A 27,089-nucleotide genomic window follows, 5' to 3' on the forward strand; every position below is an offset into this window, starting at 1 on the left:
GATAAAAATTTTCATTTCACATTTAATTTCCTAGGGGCATTTTATAACAACTGGAAACCACAATAAAAACAAAAAAGTTCTCAACACAATTATTTTCACTTCCGCAACATGCTTTCCGTATGTATGTGTTTCCCCCTTGATTGATCTACATTCTATAGTTGTTTAACCTACTTTACCGAAATTTCTCCCTGATGATATTGTCCTCTCAAATTTCATTTCAGACATTCCCTCCTTCATCCTAAAGCCCAACTAAATCCCCTGATATAAATGATCATCTCTCCATCTTAAGTCCCATAATAATTATCACCTCGGTTGTAGCAAAGATTGTATTCTGCTTTGACGTTTTTTCATCCTCATCCAGATCTTAAATAACTTATCTATGAGCTTTGAGTTGAATCATTCTCCATCACATGTATAACTTGAGCTTTTTCGTTGTTATTTCATAGGTAATTTTTAAGTTATAAAAGTAATGACTTTAGAATATTCAATGTAACTTAATACTTTATATGTATATGTAATACCTTATGTAATGTATAGTTAGAATTAAGATTCAATTATTTTCCAAATGCTTTTATTTGTGGGTATCTATATAAACATTTGCCTTTGCTCTGTTTTCTAATTTTAACTTTAAGAAAAGGTAGTACTTTTCCTCTGTATTTACTAGTGGTTTTACAATATTTTAAAATGTATTTTTCTCACATAGTGCTCATCCATAATATTACAAACATTGGGTATTGCATTAATATGACTAAGTTGCTGTAACTTAGTTTGTTAACAAGAATATATTTCAAGAAGTATACTGTCCAATTAGTTTTCTATTTGAATAATTTACAAACCTTCTGAAAATGGATAATAGTGAATAATAAAAATGTCATACAAATTAGTAAGACCTCTCTAATTATATAACTATATGATATATTCTAAACCTTTGGGCCTTAAACACAAGATAAATCTAAAAAACCTTATAATTTAGATAAAATACATAATAACAAAAACAATAGCAAAGACAAACATTCCTATAGTTCCTACTATTTATCACACAATTTAAGAACTTTACTAATGCATCTATATGATGGCAAACAAAAGCTTAACACTGACTATTTCTAGTGCTATTACATGTGATTATTTCTCCTTATACTTTTCTGTTTTGTGCAATAATTTTGTTAACAAATATGTTACTTTGGGGCTGAAAAATTTTGCCTTTTATGCCTTTTCTCTTTATTTTATTTTTAAGAAGTTACTTTCTGTTTTTCCAAATAATTGTACCAGAGTGGGTTTTTCATACATTCTGATATTCAGTGGAAGAGACTCTCATACACAAATGTTTTTTAATGATTTTATCTTAAAAAATCTTATAGGATTTTTAAAAATTTGAAATATACTTATTTATTTCTAAGTTAATCTCAAGAGAAAGTTAAAATAACTGCAACTATAAGATGTAAGAAATAGGTATACATGAATGAAAGAGAAAAAGAAATTCTTAAAATCAGCAACTATCAAAAAATCTTATATATTTACTATATACCATTTTCAACATACATATAATCATATGCCTCATTTTATGGAAAAAGTTGGCAATATTATATATAGTAAAAATGTAAAAGCAGCAGCGAGTTCAATGTGAGTCTTCTTTATTTATAGAAAAATTTCAATGAAATGATTTCAATCTCATGATCTATCCCTTTAAAGAGGTTCTCTGGTACCACCTTATCCCCACCTCCATCTGTATATGTGTGTGTATTTGAAAAAGTTTTAGATTTTTATTTGGAAATAATTAAAATGGCGTGATGTGTCTCTCTAATATGGGTCTCGTTTTTCAGACTTTTGTATACTTCAGTTTGAATGCAAGAATTAAGGTCACTGGTGTTATACTTTAAGGGTTTGGGGGCTTATTTTTGGATAACCATGAGACTGGGCCCATTTTCACATTAGCAGTGACTTGAAAATTATTCCACTGGGTAACAGACATATTCAAAAGCTACAATCAATAAAATTAATATTTTAGATACGATCATAATAAAATCTTATTAATAAGTGATTAGGTGTGGGGGGCAATATTTTATGTGCATTTTGTTAATAAACAAAATACAACATGCATTCACTTTTAAGTGAATAGCCGATAGCTCAAAGTACTGCCAGTATTGCAGTTTTGAAAGAAGAATTTCCCTTCACCAAATAAATGTTAGTCCTGGTATATTTCCTGAAACAATCTAACTTTTTATTTTCCAAGTTAGGTTTTTAGCCTATGAACTTCAGCATATTTTTGAATGTTTCTTTCTTTTTTTTTTAAATTTCATTTATTTAATTTATTTATTTTTGGCTGCATTGGGTCTTCGTTACCGTGCGCGGGCTTTCTCCAGTTTTGAGGAGCGGGGACTACTCTTCCTTGTGGTGCGCGGGCTTCTCATTGTGGTGGCTTCTCTTGTTGCGGAGCACGGGCTCTAGGCACGCGAGCTTCAGTAGTCGTGGCTCGTGGTCTCTACAGCACAGGCTCAGTAGTTGTGGCCACGGGCTTAGTTGCTCCACGGCATGTGGGATCTTCCCGGACCAGGGCATGAACCCGTGTCTCCTGCATTGGCAGGAAGATTCTTAACCACTGCGCCACCAGGGAAGCCCAAATGTTTCTAATAATGGTGTACCATGAACTAATTCAACACCGATCATTTTTACATACTGGATTTTGTTGTTTAAAGCAACGAAAGCCACTTAACCACAAGGACATCCTTTATTGAGAAATAGGATACCACTTAGAAATGCATCACAATAGTTGCAGAATATATATTATCTAATATTCACTGGGCTCACTGTGAAACAGACTTGAGCTAGCAATAAAACAACCTATTTTATTAATTTTCATTTACTTAAGGGTCATTTAGTCCAAACTAAATATAAATTATCATTAATTCATTCAACAATATTTATGGAGCACTGATTTAGGGGCAGGTCCTTCTCCAAGCTATGGAATTTCTGTAAGTTTCCAAAAGACATCAGTCCTAAACTCATGGAGCTCAGTCTTATAAATCTTAATTATATTAAAAAGTCTTTTGTAAAGAACTTTTGTTGTTGTTTCTAAAACAGACTCAATTCAAAGAATTAAAGATAAATTATATACTCATATAAAATTTCAGGTTGATTTAAGTTAAGAAAAAAAAAAACAAGAGAGAGAAAGTATATCTTTCAAATTTCAAAAACAAAATTATCCATTTCTCATTAAAGCATTTACCTTGTGTAAAATAAGGATGCTTCAGCTTTTTCTCTCACTTCCATAGGAAGGGATATTTCTTCTTTCAAGAGAGAATTTCCTGGCATTTTCCTTTTTTTACTAAAAAGAAACTATTCTTATATGTTTTACCGGATTTTCACAGCACCAGGACCCGGGGTAATCAAAGTCATTCACCAGAATGACCGTGCATTGTACCAAGGCCTTCTACTGCTGCCGTCTGTCAAGAATGGAATCTTTTTTTTAATGTAGAGAAGCCAGGAAGAAATAAAATGAAATGTCTGCCCTTTAACATTTCAGAACTGGGAAACTGATTCACTCTGCCCTATTCCAGTTAAATGTAATAGATGTATTTTTGTACTTGTTCAAACCACAGAGCTTCTGATGGGCATTCTTTTAAAATACTCCTATAGATAGAATATATTCTTCCTCTCTGTTTATTTTCTTTGGAATGGCAGCTGCCTCAACTTAATGAGATTGAGACCATTTCTCTGAGGATCAGATGCTAGTTCAGTGAGATTAATGAACAGTATGAAAGCTTAGTTTGATATTTGAAAAACTTATTTGTTTACTTATTTATGACCACTACTCATGGAATTCTGCTCCATAACCAGTGAATTCTAGTTCCTCAGGCCTGATTCAGGGTAACATGTAGACTTTAAAATATGACCAATACTATCCTGATGATATTTTGACATCCTTGACTCTCTAGTAGAATCAGTAGATTTTTAGCAACATTTATTATTTGTTCAGAGATTTAGAGTTCATTCATTTGCATCATCTGTCTTATCACAGTGCCTGAGTGAAGAATGATGGTGATGGTTTCTATAAATACACATTCTCAGCTGAAGGAAACATTTTTCTAATCCTTTCCTATGGTCATTGAAAATATTTTGAAAGTAAATATTAAATATTTTCAATACCAGTTAAAATTAAAGTATTATATCTCTGTGTATCTATTAATATTGTAATTGCATCGTAGTAAGCTGAAATATGTCTCCCCCCAAAATAGTCACAACCTAATCCCTGGAGCCTGTGAATGTTACCTTATATTGCAAAAAAACAGGGGTATTTGCAGATGTGATTAAATTGAGATCTTAAGACAGAAAATTATGTTGGATTATCCTAAATGCCATCACATGTATCCCTATAAAAGGGACTCAGATTTTACACAGATGGGGGAGAAGGCAACGTGAAGATGGAGCAGAGAGATACTTAAAGACACTGGAATGATGGGGCCACATTTGACGGGATGCCTGCAGCCACCAGAAACTGGAAAAGTCAAGGAAAAAATTCTCCTAAGAGCCTCTGGGGGGGCCATGGCCCTGCCGCCACTATGACTCAGATTAAGTAATACTGACAGAACTGTGAGAGAATAAATGGAACACATTTTGCTTGTTTTAAGCCAAGTATCTGCTGAATTGTTACAGAAACTTTTTATGACTTGGAAAAATTATTCTTATGTTATCTTCTTGATTGAGGGCTTAGCTAATTTATTTCTTGGTTTTTAGTTAATTCTTGAAACATCAATGTCTTTCTGAGAACTATTTTTATCATATTATATATTCATCAGCCCATAGTCCATATGGTTGCCATTTAAGCAAATTTAGTGAGATTTTTCTTAGTGCCCATATTCTATGTCTGTAAAACATTATAGATGTTTGAATAGATTGAATGTTATTCATATCGTAGACACATATATTATAGGTTAGTATATAGAGGGGTATGGATAGATACTTTTTAATATCAAGTAAAACAAGTTTTATTATGATATAATCCCTTCTTTGTTTTTTCCTCTTAGTTTTTTGCTTGCTTTGCTATATTTGAACAAAACTGTTTCCTATTGACTTATTACTTACACATGTCATACAGTTTGTAATGACTTCCTGTGAATTTAAAATATACATTGTTATATCTTTAATTAGTAGACCTTTAGTTAACCAGTTTCTACCTATAGGTGATATGTTGTTTCACCTGTCATATAAAGTCTTTAAAACTGGCCTTAAAATGCCCTAAGGCCAACATTGTCACTGTTTTTTTAGCTAAAGACTTTTCTCTTGTGGTGGAAATAAAGGGGAAGCATCAGGATGCATATACTTGTCCCACCCACATGGCTGTGTTCCCCTCTCCAATCTGCATCACTAATAAGCATTTCTAGTTGATCTTTCAGACCTTTACTGTGAGAGACCAATGGATTTAATGAAGAAAGAGTCCTCCAGGACATGCAGACTCCCCCAGTTTCTTCAGTGCAGGGTTGTTTCACATGGCATTCCCAGCCTGCAATTAACCTTCCTCAAATGTCTGTCCTTCTAACTAAATTCTTCTTACCAGCTTCCTGCTGTGTCTACCAATTTTGTTTACTTTTGTGTTGTTTTAAGAACTTGTTTTATCTGTATGTAACAGTACTATTGTAACAGTGAAGAGCTAAATTGGACTGCAGGTTAGATCTGTTTCTTTGAATTTAACCTTTGCTTTTCATTGCTTTTATTATTATATCATACATAATGGCCTGCCTCAAGGAACACTGCCCCTCTGCCTGAATGTTAAACTAAACTGCCTTTGTTCAGCTCACAGGGAGCCGATCTGACCCTGCCCACTTGTGAATGGCTGCAGTTAAGAAGAAATTAACACATCTCCTCCTATTTTGCAAGATAAATGGCCTTGTTTACTTTACTTCTTCACCTTCTCTCCCTCTCTGTTCTGTAAAAGAAACTGGCATCCAGACCCCGATAAGATGTTTTTTTGGGAACCCTTGCCTCACCACTTCCTGTCCCGATTTATTGGCCTGTCGTGCGGCGAGCAGAGTGAGCTTGGACTCGGTAACACTATTGCATTATTTGGAACATTAGTTACCTCTTAGATGTCATTTTCTAAGAAAGACAGCATCACATCTGACTCTAACAAATTGTAAATTCTTAAGTATGTCTTAACTGCTAGAATTTTCTATTTCTTATTCCACTTTTTAGAGTATTTCCCTCATTCACATGTGTGTTATATTGTGCAAGTTTTACACACTTGTGATGTTTCTCTGTTCTTGTTTATCATAATTTTTACTGATATAAAGCAAACCCCTTGATTTTTAAAGCATTTTTACCGTAAATTCTATTTTGACTGAGATTTACATTGAAAATCTTGTTTTAATCTTGCTTAAAATTTCCAGGTCTATAAATGGAGATACTTTTAAATGTCTTAAATTTTGGTTTTGATTTGTCTACTATAAATAATATAGTGATAGAATTTTAAGTAGTCAGTCTAGGAAAATTTGTCTTTTAATGCAAGCTTTATATCAATTCACAATTATTATGATCCATAATATACTTCCTCTTATATCTGGTTTTCATTGAAATTCTTTTGCTTTTTCCCTTGTTTCTGCATTTTCTTGTATTCCAATTTAAAAACTTTTCTAGAAATAGTTTGTATTTTATATTTGTGGTTCTTATTTTTCTCTAACACTTAAAAATGTCTATCCTCTCTTTATAAATGGTACATGTGAAACCGAGCAGGGCCCTTTTGAGGCTCCCGGGCACGGAGGTCTCTTTTTTGTCCCCTGTTTCTTGTCGGCGAGATTCCAGCCTCCTTGACCTTCCCTGAGTTCCAAAGGGCAGATTCAAACAGTTGCTAATCAAGGGAGGAGGAGCCAAAAAACCACTTGAGGCAAGATTAAAGGGAGCAGAGAAGCTCATCTAGATTAGGAGACCCGCCACTGAGACCCTGCACACACACTAATCTTGTCAGCAACCCCACCCTTGGGAAGCATTGTTATAAAACTCCTTATCAAATCCTCCTGGGTGGGGACACACAGTTTTTTGAGGCAGAAGCCCCCTGTGTCCCCCTTTGCCTGGCAAAGTTATAAAGCTATCCTCTTCTATCTCATCCAAAGCTCTGTCTCCGAGGTTCGATTCGGCACTGGTGTACAGAGAAGCTGAGCTTTCGACATCACAGGTAACTGAAATGACCGTATCTAAATGTAAAACAACTTTAACTGCAGCATAAACAACTATGTATATATCCCTGGTAAAACAAACAAATAACAAAAATATCACTATGCATAACTTCTCCTATAACATAGCAATACATTTTGCATGGAATTTCTTGATCCTTCTCCCCTCCCTACCTCTAAACCCAAGGGTTGGTCCTACCATCTAAAATATCTCTTCTTGTTTATAAGTTTTTATATATACAAACAAAACCAGCAAACAACATGAACGTTCTTAAATGGTAAAAATGCTGAATAAATGATAGTACATATAAATACAGAAATATTACCGTTTTTATATGTGACTTGTATGTCCGTCCTCACATGATATCTTGATTGATGTTTAAGTGGGAAATGCGGGTTTCAGAGTACTGTGCATAGTTTGCTTCCGTTCTTTATAGAAGTAAACAGCAAACACATCTACATATGTGTTTGTGTGTATGTATGTTTTCGTATGGGTGCATGGTATTGAAGCCGAATCCAGCCTCTGTACCCTGACACGGAATTGAATCTCAGAGACAGAGTTTTGGGTGAAGTAGAAAAGAATAGCTTTATTACTTTGCCAGGCAAAGGGGGACACAGCGGTATAATGTCCTCAAAACTGTGTGTCCAAAAAGGGAGGGGGGGTTGTGAAGAGTCTTATAGTCAAGGGGGCAGGGTTGCTGATAAGGATCGGGCTGTGCATTCCTTCAATCCAAATATCATCTGGCGTCAGGTGGTGATGGGCAAACTGTTACCTTCTCTGGAATGAAGAGTGCTTCCTCAAGTAGTTAACATCTTCCATTTGGTGAGGGTTTTAGTTCTGCAGAAGAGCTCAAAGGTATTGTTATGAATATCCTTTGCGGGGGTGGGGTGGGGGTGGGGAGGGACCAGGACCCTGCCCTCAAGGCTGTACTATTGTTTCTAGACTGCTCCTCCCTTGTCTCTGCATCCCCCACCCCCTCTCCTGATTAGCAACTGTTTGAACCTGGCCTTTGGAACTCAGAGAAGGGGATACAGAAAGGCTTTTGTGCCCAGGAGCCCCATAGGGTCCTGCTGGGTTTCAGTATCTTTTTAAATTCATGAGGAAAGATGTAATAAGTTATATATATATATAAAAAACTCATTGCTTGAAGGAGCTAGAAAATGTTTTATTTCTGTGATTGCATTGAACTTGTATTATTTTGCAATACAAATATTTAGTACTTAAATTGCATTACATTCCAAAGTAGTGTTGTCAAAAAGTATTTATGTTTTCATCAGTTTTCTCCAGAAAAACAGAGCCTGCAGCAGATATAAAGATATGCAGAGAGAATTTTTTTATGAAGGTGACGTGATTATGGAGGCTGAGAAGTTCCGCGATCTGCAGTTGGCTTGCTGGAGGCCCAGAACACTGGTGACGTAGTTCCTCTTCAAACCCAAAGGCTAAGTGGAGGGGAGCCAATGGCGTAGGTCCCAGTCTGAGTCTGAAGGCCTGAGAACCGAAATCATTGATATCTAAGGGCGGAAGAGGGACCTCCTGGCTCCAACAGAGAGTAAATTCACCCTTCCTCTGCCTTCTTGTTCTATTCAGGCCCTCAGTGGATTGCGTGATGCCCCCCTCCATTGGTGAGGGCCATCTTCTTGACTCAGTCTACTGATTCAGATGCTAATCTCTTCCAGAAACACCCTCACAGACATACCCAGAAATAATGTTTCACAAGGTATCTGGGCATCCCTCAGCCCAGTCAAGCAAGTTGACACATAAAATTATCTATCACAATTTAGCATAAGCTGTGTTTTGCTATTTACATATATATGTACATACATATATAGTTTTTTTATATATAAATTTATTATCAGTTTTACTGACCTTATCTATGTGATTAATTTTCTTTTTCTGAAAAAAAATGTATGTACTTTATTTTTTAATTTTTATATTTCTTCAATATATTTGTTTTTTTATACTTGCATAATTAGTTACAGAGTTGTTTTTGCAATATCTTTTTTTTGACCACACTTGCACACGTCGCTATATTGTTTTGGAGAATGGGCTCATCTCTCAATACATGTTTTATTACCTCATCAGATAATAAAGAAAATGTGACTGTTTTAAAGTGTAAATATTCCTTTTCCCTAGGAGTTTGTAGCAATTTATTATTATTTTGTTTGTTCATTAATTTTGTCTGAATGTTTCAGATGAAAGCACCATCAATCTTAACAGGGTTTTTGGGGTTGTTTTTAATTCAGTGATACGTTGTACTATTTATTTATCTAAATACCTTTTGCTCTTATATTCTCTCTATCCCTTAGTAGGATATATGTTACTGAGGTTGCATACGCATTTATTTTAAATTCCTAAGCTCCCTTAAAGAAAAGTTTCGTATTTTGCAGGAATGCTACCTTCTCAAACATTACTAAGCATATTTATTAAGTTATTTGTGTTTATTTTTCCATTAATTTCTTTCCTTAATAGATAGTTCTTTCATTAGCTCCAGCCAGTGTTCCTCTTCTATGTTCCCCTCAGATATTTGGTCATTATGGATTTTTCTGTGTAAATTTATAACAGTAGTTAGCATTGATCAATAGTAGTTGTTTAAGTGGCTTCTTTTTATTCACTCAGCACAACACTAAATATTTTTCTTTTCCAAACAGCAGATGCACTTTTACTTTATGTGATTTCTAGCTGTGGTTGTAATTATGAACTTGAGTCTGGTCTGGTTTTTCTGTTGAACAGGAAGAAATAGCCTTTTCTATGGTGATGACCAAAAGTTTTCCTCAGCACACCTCTCAGCTTCTCCTTCCAGCTTCAACACTCTGGGAACCTGCCATACTTGATCTCTTTGGAGAGGTATTCTGGGACAAATCCTCTAGATACAGCAAATGTTAAGAGGTAACTGGCACAGAATTAACAGCTTTCATACTTGGCTACAAGACAGTCTTCTCTAGTTTCCCATATATTTCTTGACCTGATGCATTTAAGGACGTTTGAAATCACATTATTTTGAAGTGTCTTAATTTTGCTTATATTGGGTTGTGGAAGTTTCAGATTAGGTTTATCCTCTCAAGGCAATCTGATCTTATTGGCTCTGTATCCTTCAGAAATAACTGAATAATTGATTCTTACTAGGGACTTCTCTTGGTTTTTCAGGACCTCCAAGTCTTTAACTGTTTATTTACTATATTTTGTGATTTCTATAATCTCAATGGGATTTTTGAAGGAAGAAGAGATTAAAACATGGCCTTAGTCAGCCATTTTGAAACCCCAAGTCTCTCTTTTTTTTTAGGTAATATTATCACAGTGAGGGAACAGAAAAAACAGTTAACAATCAGAGTTTAATACAGAGTACGGTTCTATGAGTTATACATGGACATATAAACAGCAGTTGAAATCTAATCCCTATTAGAAGGAAATGCACATTCTTAAATGTGATTATTTTAACTTCATTATGATTAATTTTAATAAAATTACATACAGTTTTCTGGAATCCAGTTTATCATTAATTAAAATGAAAGGTATGATTAATACATCCACATTAAAAGTGTTTTTAAAAATTAAGCAAGAAAAAAATACACTAATAAAGTAAATGTGAATTTTATTAGTAAATAAGGAAAGTTAATTGGTTTGAAATAATTAGAAATAGACATATCCTAGATTTAAATTGGGTGTAGAATAGAAATTCCACAGAGAATGTAACTTTAATTCAAAAGGTAATACAGTGAGTTTTACAAATCATAACTTGAGTGTGGGTGGAAAATCACCTCAGTTTCTTTTTGTTTTTGTTCTTTTTTTGCAGTACACGGGCCTCTCACTGTTGTGGCCTCTCCCGTTGCGGAGCACAGGCTCTGGACGTGCAGGCTCAGCGGCCATGGCTCACGGGCCCAGCAGCTCCGCGGCATGTGGGATCTTCCCGGACCGGGGCACGAACCTGTGTCCCCTGCATCGGCAGGCGGGCTCTCAACCACTGCGCCACCAGGGAAGCCCTCGGTTTCTTTTTAAAGTGTGCATTCCTGGTCCTCATTTCCAAATATCCTAATGAGATTCACAAGAAACTAAATTCCTAACAAGAATCCCCAGGTAATTCTAATGAGAGACACTGTTCCAAGAGAGTATGTACTCATTTTACCACTCAATAAAAGAGCTCAACAGAAATAGTTAATCAGATTTGATAATGCTGCAGCAATGCTAACTATGAGAGTAATAGTAATAATAACAATTACAAGAGCAAACAAATTAATAGCTTTATAGGTGTCAGTCTGCTATGAACTTTCTTTTAATGGTTTCCACTAATCCTTATAAAAATCTGAGTTCCTACAAATTAAGTTTATACTTCTGATAAAGAATTTAGTCTAAGAAAAGAGAAGCTATTTGTCTATGTCCTGTAAGTAGCAAGCATCAGCACTCTCTGACAGCAGAGACTTCTCCCATAATCCTCCCTGCTAGACACTTCTATTTAAAATCATAATTTTAATAGTGCAAGTTGAAAACAACATATATTTATATAATTACTATGTACCATGTTAATGTATCACATGACTAATAGAAAGACACCTTTCTGATGTTGATTCTTCCCATACAAGAACAAGGTATTTACTTCCATTAGTCATATCTTTTTTGAAGACTCTCCATAATGCTTCACTATTTTATCTATTGAATTTCTAAAATGTATTGAATGAGTTATTTCTAAATATGTAAATTTTTGTTCTATTGCAACAGAGTTTTTTTTTTTTCTTTCTATGATGTTTCTTATCAATTTTTATTAGGAGAAGTAATTTTGGTATATGATTAGATCACCAATTTAACACATTGCTTATTTTAATTTTTTGTTACATTACTAAAATTTTCTAGGTAATGTATCTGTAAATTGTTAAAATTTTATACCACTTATGCCTCTCATATAATCATATGATAATTGAAAAAATGTATATTAATCAAGAGCTGTGTCAAGCACTGCATTGAGTGTTGGAGTGAAAAAAACAAAAAGCAAAACCTTGCTTCATTAAACTTACAATTTACTGGTAATCTCAGGCATTTGCCAAATAATCATACAGAAATATAATTCCAAATTGGATAGGTTCCATTAAGAAAATACAGAAAGATTTTTTTTCAATAAATTTATTATTTTATTTATTTATTTTTGGCTGCATTGGGTATTCGTTGCTGCACACAGGCTTTCTCTAGTTGCACGCAGGCCTTCTGTAGTTGTGGCGAGCGGGGACTACTCTTTGTTGCGGTGCGAGGGCTTCTCATTGCAGTGGCTTCTCTTGTTGTGGAGCACAGGCTCTAGGAACGCGGGCTTCAGTAGTTGTGGCTTGCGGGCTCTAGAACGCAGGCTCAGTAGTTGTGGTCCACAGGTTTATTTGCTCCGCATGTGGGATCTTCCCGAACCAGGGCTCAAACCCGTGTCCCCTGTATTGGCAGGCAGACTCTTAACCACTGCGCCACCAGGGAAGCCCAAGAAAATACAGAAAGCTTTTAATGTATGCCACGGGGCATGTGATTAGCAGTTCAGATTTTAGAGAAATGCTGCAGTTAACGAGAAGTGTTACGGAATATTATTTTACATGGGTGGCACTATTTGAAAGCTCCAGGCATGAGGGAAAACAGGGCACAGTGGAGAGCCTAAGGCCTGGTGACTGAGGCAGAGATCACAAAGGGGAATGAGACAGGAGAGTGTATTACCTACTGCTGTGTAAGAAATTACCTAATTTTAATGGTTTCTAACAATAAAAATGTATTTTCTAACAGTTTTTGGGAGTCAGGGATCAGAGTGTGACTTAGTTAAGTGCCTTTGTCTAAGATCAATACTGAAATTATAGTCCATAGGCCACCTGGGGCTCTGGTCACACCTATAGACTCAAAGTGAGGAGGGATAAATCCAGTTACAAGTCCATTCATGTGGTTGTTGGCAAGTCTCTGTCCCTTGACACATGAGCCTCCTACAGGGCTGCTCGACAAGGTGGCCTAACATGGTGATCAAATCCAAGAAAGCATGAGAGAAAGCAGCCAAGATGGAAGCCAGTCTTTTTACAGCCTAATCTTGGAAATGACAAGTCACCCCTTCTGCTATTCTATGTTACAAAGGACTCCATAAGTCCAGCCTCCACCACCCACAGCCCCTCCCTCCGCGACCCACACCACCACACACACACATGCACACTCCATCCTTCCGATCTTCTCCATCTCACTGTCTATGTTCCCAGGGTGACCATAAGCTGTGGCTGAACCATAAAAATCTTCACGTACGCACAAGCTGACAGTGCTTTGCAAAATGCCCATACTGTGCCCCTCTTACTCCCTGTCTGACGACTTCTTTGTTTGAGCCGTTACAGGACCTCTTTTGGCACATTCCTTTGCACAACCTGAAAGTATGTGGGAGTTAATGTCCCAAGGGATAAACTTTGAACAGTAGGATTCAGTAATTTGTGGGTAAATTCAGTCCTATTTATCCCTTCCAATAGAAGGACCCAAAATGAAGCTAGTATGGATTTTTGAGAGTAATCATGGTATTCTGCAATTTGTCTTACTTAGTGGTAGGCAGTTCAATAATCTATACTTGTATCATCTCTCCCTTCCTCCTTGCCACTTTGTCTTTCACTTCTGCTCCCTAGAAATGAACATAACTCCTCTGCCTCAGGCTCAGCTTTCTGGGAAGACTAAGCTACCAGTGTGTACTTAGAATGCTAATCTTCAAGGTGGAATTTCGGAACTGAATTTTACCCTCAACTGAAAGCAATAAGAACACCATGTAACAGCACAATCACTAAAGATTTTATGTGTCATTTGGATGAGATATAGGTGGAAGGTGAAGAGTTCAGATTTATAATGGCTAAGGCACTTGAGCAGTATGACAGCAAAAAATAATTATAAGAACTGTGAAGTGGGTTGGCTTTTTATAAACTGCTAACCATAAGAATGTACTGTAAACCGTTGTTATTTTTAACCCAAATTTTAGTATAAAAATATGTGACCTTCAAAAATTAGAAGTTTGCATTCCTATATCCCTTACCTAGAGTTTCCAGGTTTCATTATTTGCTATATATCCTTTATCTGTCACCCTCGGTCTACCTAAACATACACTCACAACAATACACATTTTGATTACATATTTATCAATTATTTAAAACTAAGTTTCTGATACTTCACACAAATATTTTAGCTTGTATTTCATTTTTTTAAGATATTTTATCTAATTGTAATGTAATTATCACATCCAGAAAATTTAAGCCTGATATACAAAATGTTCTTTAATATTTATGTCACGTGTTCAATATAACAATTTTCTCCAAATATGCCACTGAATATTTTCCTAGTTGTTTTTATTTCTTAGTTCTGATCCAAGATCTAATAAAAGATCACATATTGAATTTTCTGGTCATCTAGAACAACCCATATTCCTTTTATTTTTATAACGACGTTTTCACAGTTGTGACTGAGAATTTTCTTCACTTACTTCCAAATACCAGGAATGAACTTGACTAAGGGCTCCAAATCCACCACTCTGAAATCCAACTCTGTGATAACACTGAGGTCACAGGCTATCTACCGGACTCCTCTTAGAGCCGATGTTGCCAGTAACAATGTCCCTTTATTTTCCATTCTTGATATTGAAATTTTTCATTCTTATAGGAAGCTCTTCTCCCTTTTTTCTTGGTCACTGTAACTAGAAGTTTGTCGATTTTATTGAACTTTTCAAAGAATATGCTTTTATTTGCATTGATTTTTTTAAATTTTTCTATTTTCAATTTCATTAATTTCTTCTCCATTCTTTATTACTTCTTTCTACTTGCTTTGGGTTTAGTTTTCTCTATTTTTCTTTAAAAATTTCTTAAGATGGGGCTTCCCTGGTGGCGCAGTGGTTGAGAGTCTGCCTGCCGATGCAGGGGACACGGGTTCGTGCCCCGGTCCGGGAAGATCCCACATGCCGCGGAGCGGCTGGGCCCGTGAGCCATGGCCACTGAGCCTGCGCGTCCAGAGCCTGTGCTCCGCAACGCGAGAGGCCACAACAGTGAGAGGCCCGCGTAACACACACACACACACAAAAAAAATTTCTTAAGATGAAAAATTAAATTATTGATCTGAGTCATTTCTTCTTTCCTAATATAAGTATTCAATACTATAAATGACCCTGAAAGCACTGCTATAGCTGTATCCCTCATATTTTGATGTGTTGTATTTTTATCTGTATTTCATACAGACTATTTTTTCATTGGTTTTAGACTTCCCCTTTAACCCTGGGTTATTTAGAAATGGGATGTTTAATATCTAAAGATTTGAGAATTTTTTAGATTTATTCCTGTTTGATTTATAGCTAAATTCTATTATGCTATTAAAATGTAGCTATGATTTCTACTCTTTTAAATTGTTTGAGATATTTTTATTGGCTTATTATATGGTCTATCTTGTTGAATATTCATATGTCTTTGAAAATAATGTGTATTCTACTGTTGGGTGAATTGTTCTATAAATGTCAATTAGGACTATTTGGTTGATAGTGTTCAAATCTTCTATACTCTTACTGTCTTTCTGCCTATTTGTTCTATCAGTTACTGGGAAAGGATTTTTGATGTCTCAATTATAATTTTAGAACTGCCAACTTGTTTTACTAACTTCCATTTTTGTCTCATTTATTTTGATGCTCTGTTATCAGTAATATATATATATATTTATGGTCATTATGTCTTATTGGAGAATTGACCCTTAATGATGATATACTGTCCCATTTTATTCTGGATAGTATTCCTTGTTCCGAAGCTGGCTTTTTCTGATATTAACATAGCTATTCAAGGTTTTGGGGGATATTTTCATGGCATATCTTTCTCCATCTTTTTACTTTTAACTTATCTTTATCAGTATATATTAACTGCATTTCTAATAGACACAGTAGAATTGGATCTTGCTGTCTGATCCAATCTGACAATTGCATTCTTAAGAAAGTTATATTTAAGCCATTCATAAGTAACGTGATTATGGATATCATTGGATAAAAACTTTACTAAATTGCTAGCTGTTTTGTATTTATTTAATTTATTATATACTCTTGCTTTGCCTTCTTTTGCATTAAATAAACATTATATAGTATATCATTTTACCTCCACTATTGACTTATTACTTATACATCTCTTATAAAGTTTGTAGTAATTTCCTGCTAATTTAAAATATACATTGTTATATTTTTAATGAATATACCTTTAATTAATCAGGTTGTACCCTCAAATGATTGTTTCACCTATCATATAAGCTCGTTAAAACTGGCCTTAATATACCCTAAGGCCAGTAATGTCACTGTTCTTTCTGATTAAAGCTTTTGTCTTGTGGTGGAAATAAGGAGGAAGCATCAGGATGCATATACTTGTCCCACCCACATGACTGTGTTCCCCTCTCCAGTCTGTATCACCATAGGCACTTCTTAGTAGATTTTTCAGACCCTTTGCTGTGAGAGGCCAATGGGGTTCATGAAAGAGTCCTTCAGGGCATGCAGACTCCTCCAGTTTCTTCAGTGCAGTGTTGTTTCACATGGCATTGCCAGCCTGCAATCATCCTTCTTCAAGTGTCTGCTCTTCTAGCATCCTACCAATTCTGTTTTGTTTTGTGTTGTTTTAAGAACGTGTTTTTTTCTGTATATAGCAGTACTATTGTATTATTTGGAACATTAGTCTTCTCTTAGATGTCACTTTCTAAGAAAGACAACTTCACATCTGACTCTGACAAACTGTAAATTCTTAAGTATGTATTACCTGCTTGAATTGTCACATAATAGTAAATGTTACACTGAAAATATTTTATGATGACAGACCTTTGGAATAAAATACCCTTGGAATATTGTAAACAAAGTTTTAACATATTAAACAGGGAACTTTTTAAACAGAAGTACTTAGTAAGTTTCTCACAACTTGACATAACCTTAAATACATACCTTACTTAGAATGATTGCTTCTATCATAGAACAGTCCTATGCTGAGATCTATTCCATTATTGAAATAGCTGAAAATCAATGTGTTATTGGGAGATATATAGCCAGGTGTATATTCACATTGTCAGTATGCTTTATAATAAATGCTCAAGGACTTAAAATTATTATAGCTAAGTGATTTGCCCTTGACATTCAGGGATTACTGTTATGTATTTTGATTCTTGCATTTTATATAATAGTAAGTTCATTTGGCTCAGAGCCCTAAATGTTTCCAAATGACTACAATTTTTTCAATGCCAGCAGTTTGGAAAATAATTGCTTTGAATCTCATTTTTTTTTTTTTATTACCCATCATCTACACTATGCCACCCAGACAAGAGAATAGTGAAGTAAAAAAACATTGTTGATTATTTTGTTACATTACAAAGTCTTCCCATTAACGTATATTGATATGGAGTTTTTTTAAGTGCAAGGACTAAGATCACTGAAAGTACAAAATAACATGCCTTAAATTTTGTTGTTTCTGGTAGATAGGCTCTGCTATAGAAATGCTGATTTGAAGGATAGTCACAAAAAGTCACAAAACCAGATATGTAAATTTTACATGGATTAGAATATATTAGCTCAAATTTAACTTAATCCTAATTTTAGAAAAGCTACAGAACTTAACAGATAGTCAAGTTAAAAGCTTATTTATTATAATTTGTGATAAGACAAAAGATCATATATTCATACCATTCCACACTTCACAATATATAGGGTATGGAATTTCTAACACTCTTGATATCTTTGGCTTAATCCCATAAAGTTAACATTAAAAACTTCAATAGTTTTTGAGAAAGATTAACAATTTAAACAAATATTACATATGGTTTAGGATTTACTAAATGAAAATTGAAATTCCATTCTGAAATTTAGTGATTATTGATTTCTTCAATCCACATAAAATTAATTTCAGGACACCAAGGCACAGTTCAGTCAGATGAGCACAAATTTCCTTATTTTCTCTGTTCAATGTTAGACAAGAAATATTCAAATATAAACCATGCTATCTTCTGTCTGATGATAGTGTGTCAGATACAATGGTGTTCATCAACCCAGTCTATTCAGCCCCACTGTTTTCCTAGTCTTCTTTCATCTAAGGAAAGCAATGTAGCATGGTTCCAACAATTAGATGGAAACAAGTCACTGAGTTGAGCTTTTGGGAATGTTTTGAAGAATGGTGAGGCTCCATAGGCAGGCAGTTATGCTTTTGCCCTTAGGCACTTTATGTTTTTTCCACCCTTTCTTCTTCTTTATGCTTGGAATAATGGCAGGTTGTTAGAAGATTATCAACCATACTATGAATGGGAGAATGGAATCCACATGCTAAAAATGGCGAAGCAGGAAGATAGAATGTACCTGGGCCTTCAATGGCATTGGTCAGAAGCTGCATGTTTAAGAAAAACTTATAACAGCAACAAAACAACTAAGAGAGAAGAGGAGGATGAGAGAGAATGAGAGAGAGAGAGAGAGAGAGAGACTTAGAATGAAGAATGTTCTTTTATGTTTTTCTCCCTTGTTTGTACTCTTTCTTTGAAAAAGAAAACCATCATAGGATAAAGTGCTAAAAAAATGCTCAATATTTACTTAGTTAACTTATTCAATATGCTTTCCAGAAGGAAAAAAAAAATCATTACATGAAGTGGTTGACAGAACTGTAAAAATATCTCCCCAAGATTTTTTGTTTCCTAGCTGTTCAGTAAAGCACTGATACAGATACTGCTGAGAAGAGTCTTTCACATGGAATTAAGGTTACTAATCAGTTGCTTTCTATTAGGAAGGTTATCCTGGATTACCTGAGTGGACCTAATGTAATCATATGAGCCCTTAAAAGCTAAAGAGGAAGACAGAATCATCAGTCAAAGAGATGAAGCTTGAGTGACTTGAGGCATGAAAGGGACTTGACCCACTCTTGTTGGTTTGAAGATGGAGGAATGGGGCCAGGAGCCAAGGAAGGCTAGCAGCCTCTAGAAGCTGAGAAAGATCCCTGATGTCTAGCCAACTGGCAATACCAGCAAGAAAACAGGGACCTTAGCCCTACAACCACAAGGAAGTGAATCCTGCCAATCACTCACACAAGCCAGGATGTGGATTCTGCCTTAAAGCATCAAGAAAGGAACACAGCCATGTAGACACCTTGATTTTAGCCTTCTGAGACCCAAGGAAGCTAGACTTCAGACTGTGAAGGCACTGTGAGATAATGCCTGTGTTAAGTCTCTGAATTTGTGGCAATTTGTTATGGCAACATTATGAAACTAATAATCATAGTAATACAAGAGAACCTGTTTAGAACATTTGCAAAAAATGTCTTGACATATTAACCTTTCAAAAATTACTTTCATCAAATTATAAGGCACAGATCAGAGATCAAAACCCTGAAAAATTACTACTAAGAACTCAGTGTTTTAGTGGAGGCAGGGAAGTAAGGATCATGAGATGCAATCAGGGTAGATAGTGTGTGGCTCTGTGGATGGTCCTTTGTGATTGAGCTTCCAATTGGAAGTTTGAAAAATAAATGCCAAAAAACTACACTACTTCAGAGTTTCCACTAGTGTCAGTTTCTAAAAAATCTTACATGAATTACTATAATTTCAACAAAACATTGATTTTACTAACATTTTATATTGTTGTAACTCTAAGATTTGAACAATAATGTTTACTGTGAAATATAGGAAATTTATAATTATGTGTTTTTAAATTTTTTGCATGTAAAAAGTAGGTTGATTGAGACTATGCAATCCCATCTATTCACTCTTTTTGTGATTATACTGAAGTGCCATTCTCTTCAGAAAAGAAAAAAATATAGAGAGCTCAACTGAAATGAAAGGATTATAGTAGTATGAATTACTCATTCATGTTAGTGATATATTCAATCAATCCAAAATATTAATTGAATAACCATTATATCCAATGATTTTTATACATAAATTTACCTACATTGCCACAACACAATGCATATTTTGAATGCATTTAAATTATTTTACACACATACACAAAATAAGACTGCTGATGATTAAATTTCACCTCGAAGTATCTTATTAGGTGATTAAATAGTAGGTGGCACAGAGTACAGTGAATAGTACCAACTATTATTTCATCACTCACTTATAATAAGAAAACATTGAATAGAGAGTCAGCGTTGTATTTATCTGAGTTTCCCAAGCAAACAACAAAATACCTAATACGTAGGAAAATAAAAATGCTGTTGGAGTGAACTGTATGTTAATAGTTACACTATTTAAGCAAGAACATGACCAAGGATAAATGTATAACTGAATAGTTATGTTCTGTCATTTTGATAAAAAATTTCAAAATAACACTAAAAAATCAAGTTTTATTCTCAATTATTTGCTATCTTTCATTCTCTAAACAAATATTACATGAGTACTTGCCATGTAGCAAGTATCCAAGACATTTAGGGAATGGAAACGAGCAAAGAGAGTCTCTGGCTTTAAGAATTTCCTGGACATGTTAGAATGTTTGCCACATGCAATACCTGAAGATGTTTATTAGAGCTTTATTCGGCATGCAGCAAAGGGCAGAGGAGAAAGTGTTTAACTCAAGGTAAGTTGTTTATCTGCTGGGGGAAAATCAGTGAAATAGCTGAGAAAAACTGTCATGTGATATTATGGTTTAGTTATTCTGAAATGGGAAATAAAAGAATATTTTATACAGAAATATTAAATTATTTTATGGTGTGCAAATTAAATTCTTTGCATTGAGGTTTTTTAAAATGGCAATGTTAATCATGAACTTAAGAAAAAATATAGGTGAAAAAAGAGAAATGAGTTATATTTTTCAGGATTGGGCTGAGGGGAATATATTCCAGGCAGTGGCAACGGAAGATGCAACTTGCAGGGCTGTGAAAACTCATGGAACTTTTGAATGATGACAGGGAATTCAGAGCCAGAGCAGAGAGGTCTTGTAGGCAGACAGGGATGAGTCTGAGAAGCAAGCAGGAGTAAGATCAAAAAAGTTCTCAAATATATTGCCAACAATTATTTGACTTCAAGCTAGGCTCTGGGAACTCAATGACAGATGTGAATTGCAGAGGAATGACCATATTTCCATTTCAGAACAATCACACTGGCAACAATGTGGAGAGTCAGAAGGGAGGCCAGAATGTGAGCACTCAAATGAAGAAAAAATGAGCATGAGCCCAATGCCAGCAGAAATAGGGTGGAGGAGAGGGCTTCAAGATAGGTTTAGGACGTAGAGTCTGTAAGACTTTCTGATTGATCTGAAATGAAGGGGAGGAACTGCCAAAGGAAGATTCAAGGACCACCCCAATTTACTGGTTAGCAAAACTTAACTTATCACACATACTTGTGATAACTATAAACTGAGATTTAAAAAAATCTTATTTATACTTGAATTTCAGAGTTAACCTAAACATTTCCTAATAAAACTTGCCTATAATTATGATTCCTTCTATTTTTTTCCTAATACTCAAAAGCAGTGATTTTACATTTCATGTAATCATGGTATAAGTGGCATGAGAAATACTAATTGCAGAATATTTACTTCAATAAGCCTTTTTCTCATGTGTTTGAATATTTCAAAACATAGTTTGTGACATTAAAGAAAAAATAAAAAAGATATAGTTAATTCTAAAAGGCACCATGAAATGCAAAAGTGCAACCTATACTTAAAAAAACATTAAAACATTGAGTATTTGTCCACATACATTGCCCATTGATTTGCAGCAGCAGTAATTCATGTAAAAGCTATCATGTAATATACATGAGGCTGCTTTTCTACAACCTTGCAGAAAGGATACTTGGAAGTATCCTTTTGTACCAAAACTGGAATCATTTTTCTGATGATACGGTAAAGTAAGGTGAAGCTTTACATTTCATGAGTAGTCAGTAAATGTAGGTGGGTGAAATCATTTATTCCTTTCAAACAGATCACAAAATGTGTTATTCTTGATGATTTCCAACAATATTATAAGTCCTTGAAGTAGCACATGTATTTGCAGAAAAAAATAATATACACATAAGCAAAGCAGGGTGAAAGAAATAAAAATTTACCCATGATCCCAATAGCGATTATATATATATTTGAAAGAGAGAGAGAGAGGATGCTAGCTAACTGACTAGGTAATCAGACTCCCTAAGCAAAGTCTACCATTACAGGGATTCTAGGAATCTAGGGGTGGGCAGGAATATAGTGATTCTAGTACGTCATAGTGCTTAGTCACTGGGGAAGCAGTCTGGCAAGAACACATTGGCCAATCTTGGGGCAGCTGGAGGCTGTCAACCAGCTATCCTTCCTGCAGAAGTCTTCCTTGAATAGAGATGTAAGCAAGACACCTCCCATCCATCCCTTGCTTCATACAGATTCTCTTCTCTGTGCATGAGGTTTGGAAAACAGCTCCTTCATCATTTTCTTTTTAAGCTTTGTATATGCATTTTTCTTTTGAACCAGAATCATTTTTTTAATTAATTTTTTTTTAATTTTTGGCCGTGTCCAGTCTTTGTTGCTGTGTGCAGGCTTTCTCTAGATGCGGCGAGTGGGGGCTGCTCTTCATTGTGATGAGCGGGCTTCTCATTGCAGTGGCTTCTCTTGTTGTGGAGCACAGACTCTAGGCACACGGACTTCAGTAGTTGAGGCATGAGGGCTCAGTAGCTGTCGCTCACGGGCTCTAGAGTGCAGGCTCAGTAGTTGTGGCACACGGGCTTAGTTGCTCCGCGGCACGTGGGATCTTTCCGGACCAGGGCTCAAACCCGTTTACCCTGCATTGGCTGGCAGATTCTTAACCACTGTGCCACCAGGGAAGTCCCTCCTCCGTAGTTCTTGTCCGTGTTTCTGAGGAGAAACTTATGAGAGGTTAGTGAGAAGAGGTACAGACACCATTGCTGCAGGTAGGTTCAGGGTACCATTAATACTCATCCTCTCCCTCCTCAAACACCTATACTAACTTCCTCCTACCCTTAATTATTACCACAGGATTTGGTAGCTTACCTGGCTTTATGACCCAGGATTAGCTATATAATTTTCTGTGTTCAGTGCAAAATGAAATGTAGGCCTCCTTGTTCAAAAATTACTAAGAATTTCAAAACAGTGACAGCAGAGCAATAGACCAAGCATGAGGTTCTTTTAAGTATGGGGCCCTTCATTTGACCTGTGGGACTGCCCAGGTCAAATGCCCATGAATCTGGCCCTGTTGTGGCCCAAACTTAAATTTCTAAAGGGACTGAGACCTTGTAATCACCCCTCTGTCTGGCTGGGGTTGCTGCATCCATCCACTCACAGGTACAACTGGGTAAGTTCCAAATTTCATAATGAGAATGCATAATCATTACTGAACTGAGCATGAGGAATTGGATTAATATCAAGATTTTAGGTGTGGAAATGGTAAATAGGAGCTTAGAATTCACTAAATTATAAAACTGAAGAATGTTTCAATGTTTATGCCAGTTGAATGGTATTCTTTTAACAATGTTACTTTGTTTTCATATGTGATGGGAACCTCCTAATTCTTGAAAAGACCTGTGACTTCTGAAAAAAATAAACAATATCTTGAAGTTTTGTGACTTCACACCTACTTTATAAACTAATTGAGCTGAAGATTGGTGTTTAAAATTCTTGTGTTCTCGAGTGGACAGCTTGTGAAAAAAATTGAGGAAAAAATAATACTTACTGGAAAATAAGAAATTTATTTGGTAAAGTATAAAAATATTCTATTGGAGAAGTGAATATGGCCTGTGCATTACTTATTAATAATAATAAATATTTACAAAGCACCTTCTAGGCACTAGGAAAAGTTCTAATTGCTTTCCATTTTTTTTATTATATGATAAATGCCCCCATTTTATGGATAAGGAAACAGAATAAGTAAATATAGGTAAAAATTTAAGAGTTACAGTCTTAATCAGTTTTTTAAATTAATTACAAATTAATAAAATTCATGTTCTGGTATAAATTAAATTGTGTTTTGAATCATTTACTTTTTAAAATTTTGTTTTAATTTTACTCAAAGAGAAAAAATATACTCCTGAGTTTGATTAGAGAGAAAAGTGGTCACATTTCAGGAACTAGGTAATATACGATCTTTATATACAATGCCAGCACCCAGGAAGAGACTGCCTATTATAAGTTGTTTTTTCTCAAAGTAACAGCTTTATGGAAATATAGTTTACTTACCATACATTTTACCACTTTAAAGTGTGCAATGTTTAGCATTAGTGCTTAAGTGTTCATTGTTTGGTATATTCACAGAGTTCTGCAAGCATCGCCACTATCTCATTTTGGAATATTTGCATCACCCCAGGAAGAAATCCTTTAGCAATCTCTCCCCTGTCCTTCCTCTTCTTAACTCCTATTAAACTCATAAGTTTTTCAAAATTGAAAAAAGTCACATTGAATCTTAACGTGAGGCCCCATTTTTTGTTTGTTTGTTTGTTTTTAAGCTGTGAGAGACTTATTTGTTTGAAGTTGATGATAATTTTGTTTTTAAGAGATTTACAATGCCAAATTACTGAGTGTTTGATAGTAATGTTAATTTAAATGTGTTACACTAGATATAACAAAATTCAGATTTTTCCTTATGTAGTATGTTTAAGATGGGTTGCTTGTATATTTTAACCCCTTAACATGACTCTGCATTGAATTTCTATGGTAACCGCATTTCTGCAAAAGCATAAAAACATTCAGAGGCTGTGCCCTCTCTCTCCTTTTCCTGTTGCCTTTCAGATCAGGAGAACATGTCTCTCCAGAAGTCACTGGAATGCCCTACATACATTTATTATTATTGCTATTTCCATCCCCCAAATTAATATCAAAACTACCATGATAGATTTGTAAAGAAACCATTTAGGACTACTCATGAGAAAGAAAATTATCTTGGATAATGACAGAAAAGAAAAAAAAAATACAGTTAGAAGATAGGAAGTCAAATTCAAACTGTTTGGCCTAATCCTGAAGGTATCATTTTCATTATATAGTCAACTTCTGCTGTGACTTTATGGCTTAATGATATGATTATGCCCAGTTGATGATGAGTAGCTCTGGTCATAGGATCACCCGAAATCCTAGTCATGTTTAAATAGAACATAGTGGTATGTGAGAAGCTCTTACTCAAACTAAGAGTAATTTACTGTCACAGCAACCAAGACTTTGTCCCCCAACTTCAATTAGGCTATGATGTTTTATCATAATATTTCATTCCTCTCAGATTTCCTATCTTTGGTTATAGGACCAGATGGTTTCACTGGTGAATTCTACCAGATATTATAAGAAGTCATACCATTCCCTCTCAAACTTCTCCAAAACATAGATGAGGAAAGAACACTTTGAAATTCATCTTACAAGGCCATCATTACCTGATACCAAAGCCAGACAAGGATATACAAAAAAATTAAATTACAGGTCAATATATGTGATGAACATAAATGCAAAATTACCCAATAAAATATTAGTAAATCAAATTCAACAGTACATTAAAAGGATCATACACCATGATGAAGTGGGCTTTGCTTCTGGGATGCAAGGATGGGTCAACACTTGCAAATTAATCAATGTGATTCACCACATTACAAAATAAAGGATAAAATCCTGTGATTATCTTAATAGATGCAGAAAAAGCATTTGACAAATTCAACATCTTTTCCTAATAAAAAACTCTTAACAAAGTGGATATAGAAGAAATTTATCTCAACATAATAAAGGCCCTATATAACAAGCCCACAGCTAACATCACAATCAGTGATGAAAAGCCGAAAGCTATTGCTCTAAGATCAGGAACATGACAAGAATGCCTGTTCTCACTATTATTTAACACAGTACTGGCAGTCCTAGTCAGAGCAATTAGTCAAGAAAAAGAAATAAAAAGCATTCAAATCAGAAAATAATAATTTAAATTGTCTCTGCTTGCAGATGATATGATATAATATTTATAATAGACTTCACCAAAAGACTGTTATAACTAATAAACAGTTTCAGTAAAGTTGCAAGATAACAAAATCAATATACAAAGGTCAGTTGTGTTTCTATACACTAATAATACCTATCAGAAAGAGAAATTAAGAAAACGATCTCATTTACAATTGCATTAAAAAGAATAAAATACTTGGTAATAAGTTTGTTCAAGGAGGTGAAGGATTTGTACACTCAAGAATTGTTCCAGATTGAATGTTGAGCATCTTTTCATGTACCTGTTGGCCACTTGGGTGTCTTCTTAGGAAAATGTCTACTTAGTTCTTCTACCCATTTTTTAGTTGGATTATTTTGTATTGAGTTGTATGAGTTCCTTATATATTTTGGACATTAACCCTTTACTCTGTATATGGTTTGCAAAAATTTTCTCCCATTCTGTAGGTAGCCTTTTCATTTTGTTGATTGTTTCTTTAGCTGTGAAGAAGCTTTTTAGTTTGATATAGTCCCACTTGTTGATTTCTGCTTTTGTTGCTTGTGTTTTTGGTGTCAAATCCAAAAAATCATTGCCAAGATCAATGTTAAGGAGCTTTCCCTACATGTTTTCTTCCAGACGTTTTATAGTCAGGTCATATGTTGAAGTGTTTAATCCATTTTGAGTTAATTTTTATGAGGAGTATAAGATAGAGGTACAATTTCATTTTTCTCCATGTGGTTATCCAGTTTTCCAGACACCATTTGTCGAAGAGAGTATTCTTTTCCCAGCAAAATAAGGTATCAAAGAGGTATCAGCACTTCTGTCATTATTGCAACTTTACTCAGAATAACCAAGATATGAAAAAACTGAAGTGTCCATCAATGGATGAATAAATAAGATGTAAAATATATATGTATGTATATATATATTTATATTATATTATAATTAATATTATAATATATATATATAATTCAGCCATAAAAAAAATGAAATTCTGCCATTTACAACAACATGGATGGACCCTGATTTATTATGCTAAATGAGCTAAGTCAGACAGAGGAAGATTAAATGCTGTATGATATTACTTATTTGTGGATTCTAACAAAGATAAACTTGTAAAAACAG

This window comes from Delphinapterus leucas, unplaced genomic scaffold, assembly GCF_059928025.1.
Source record: "Delphinapterus leucas isolate spDelLeu-1000000601 "Yukka" unplaced genomic scaffold, BTC_Dleu_Yukka2 spDelLeu_asBTCV2_sq81, whole genome shotgun sequence".
Classification (NCBI taxonomy): Eukaryota; Metazoa; Chordata; class Mammalia; order Artiodactyla; family Monodontidae; genus Delphinapterus; species Delphinapterus leucas.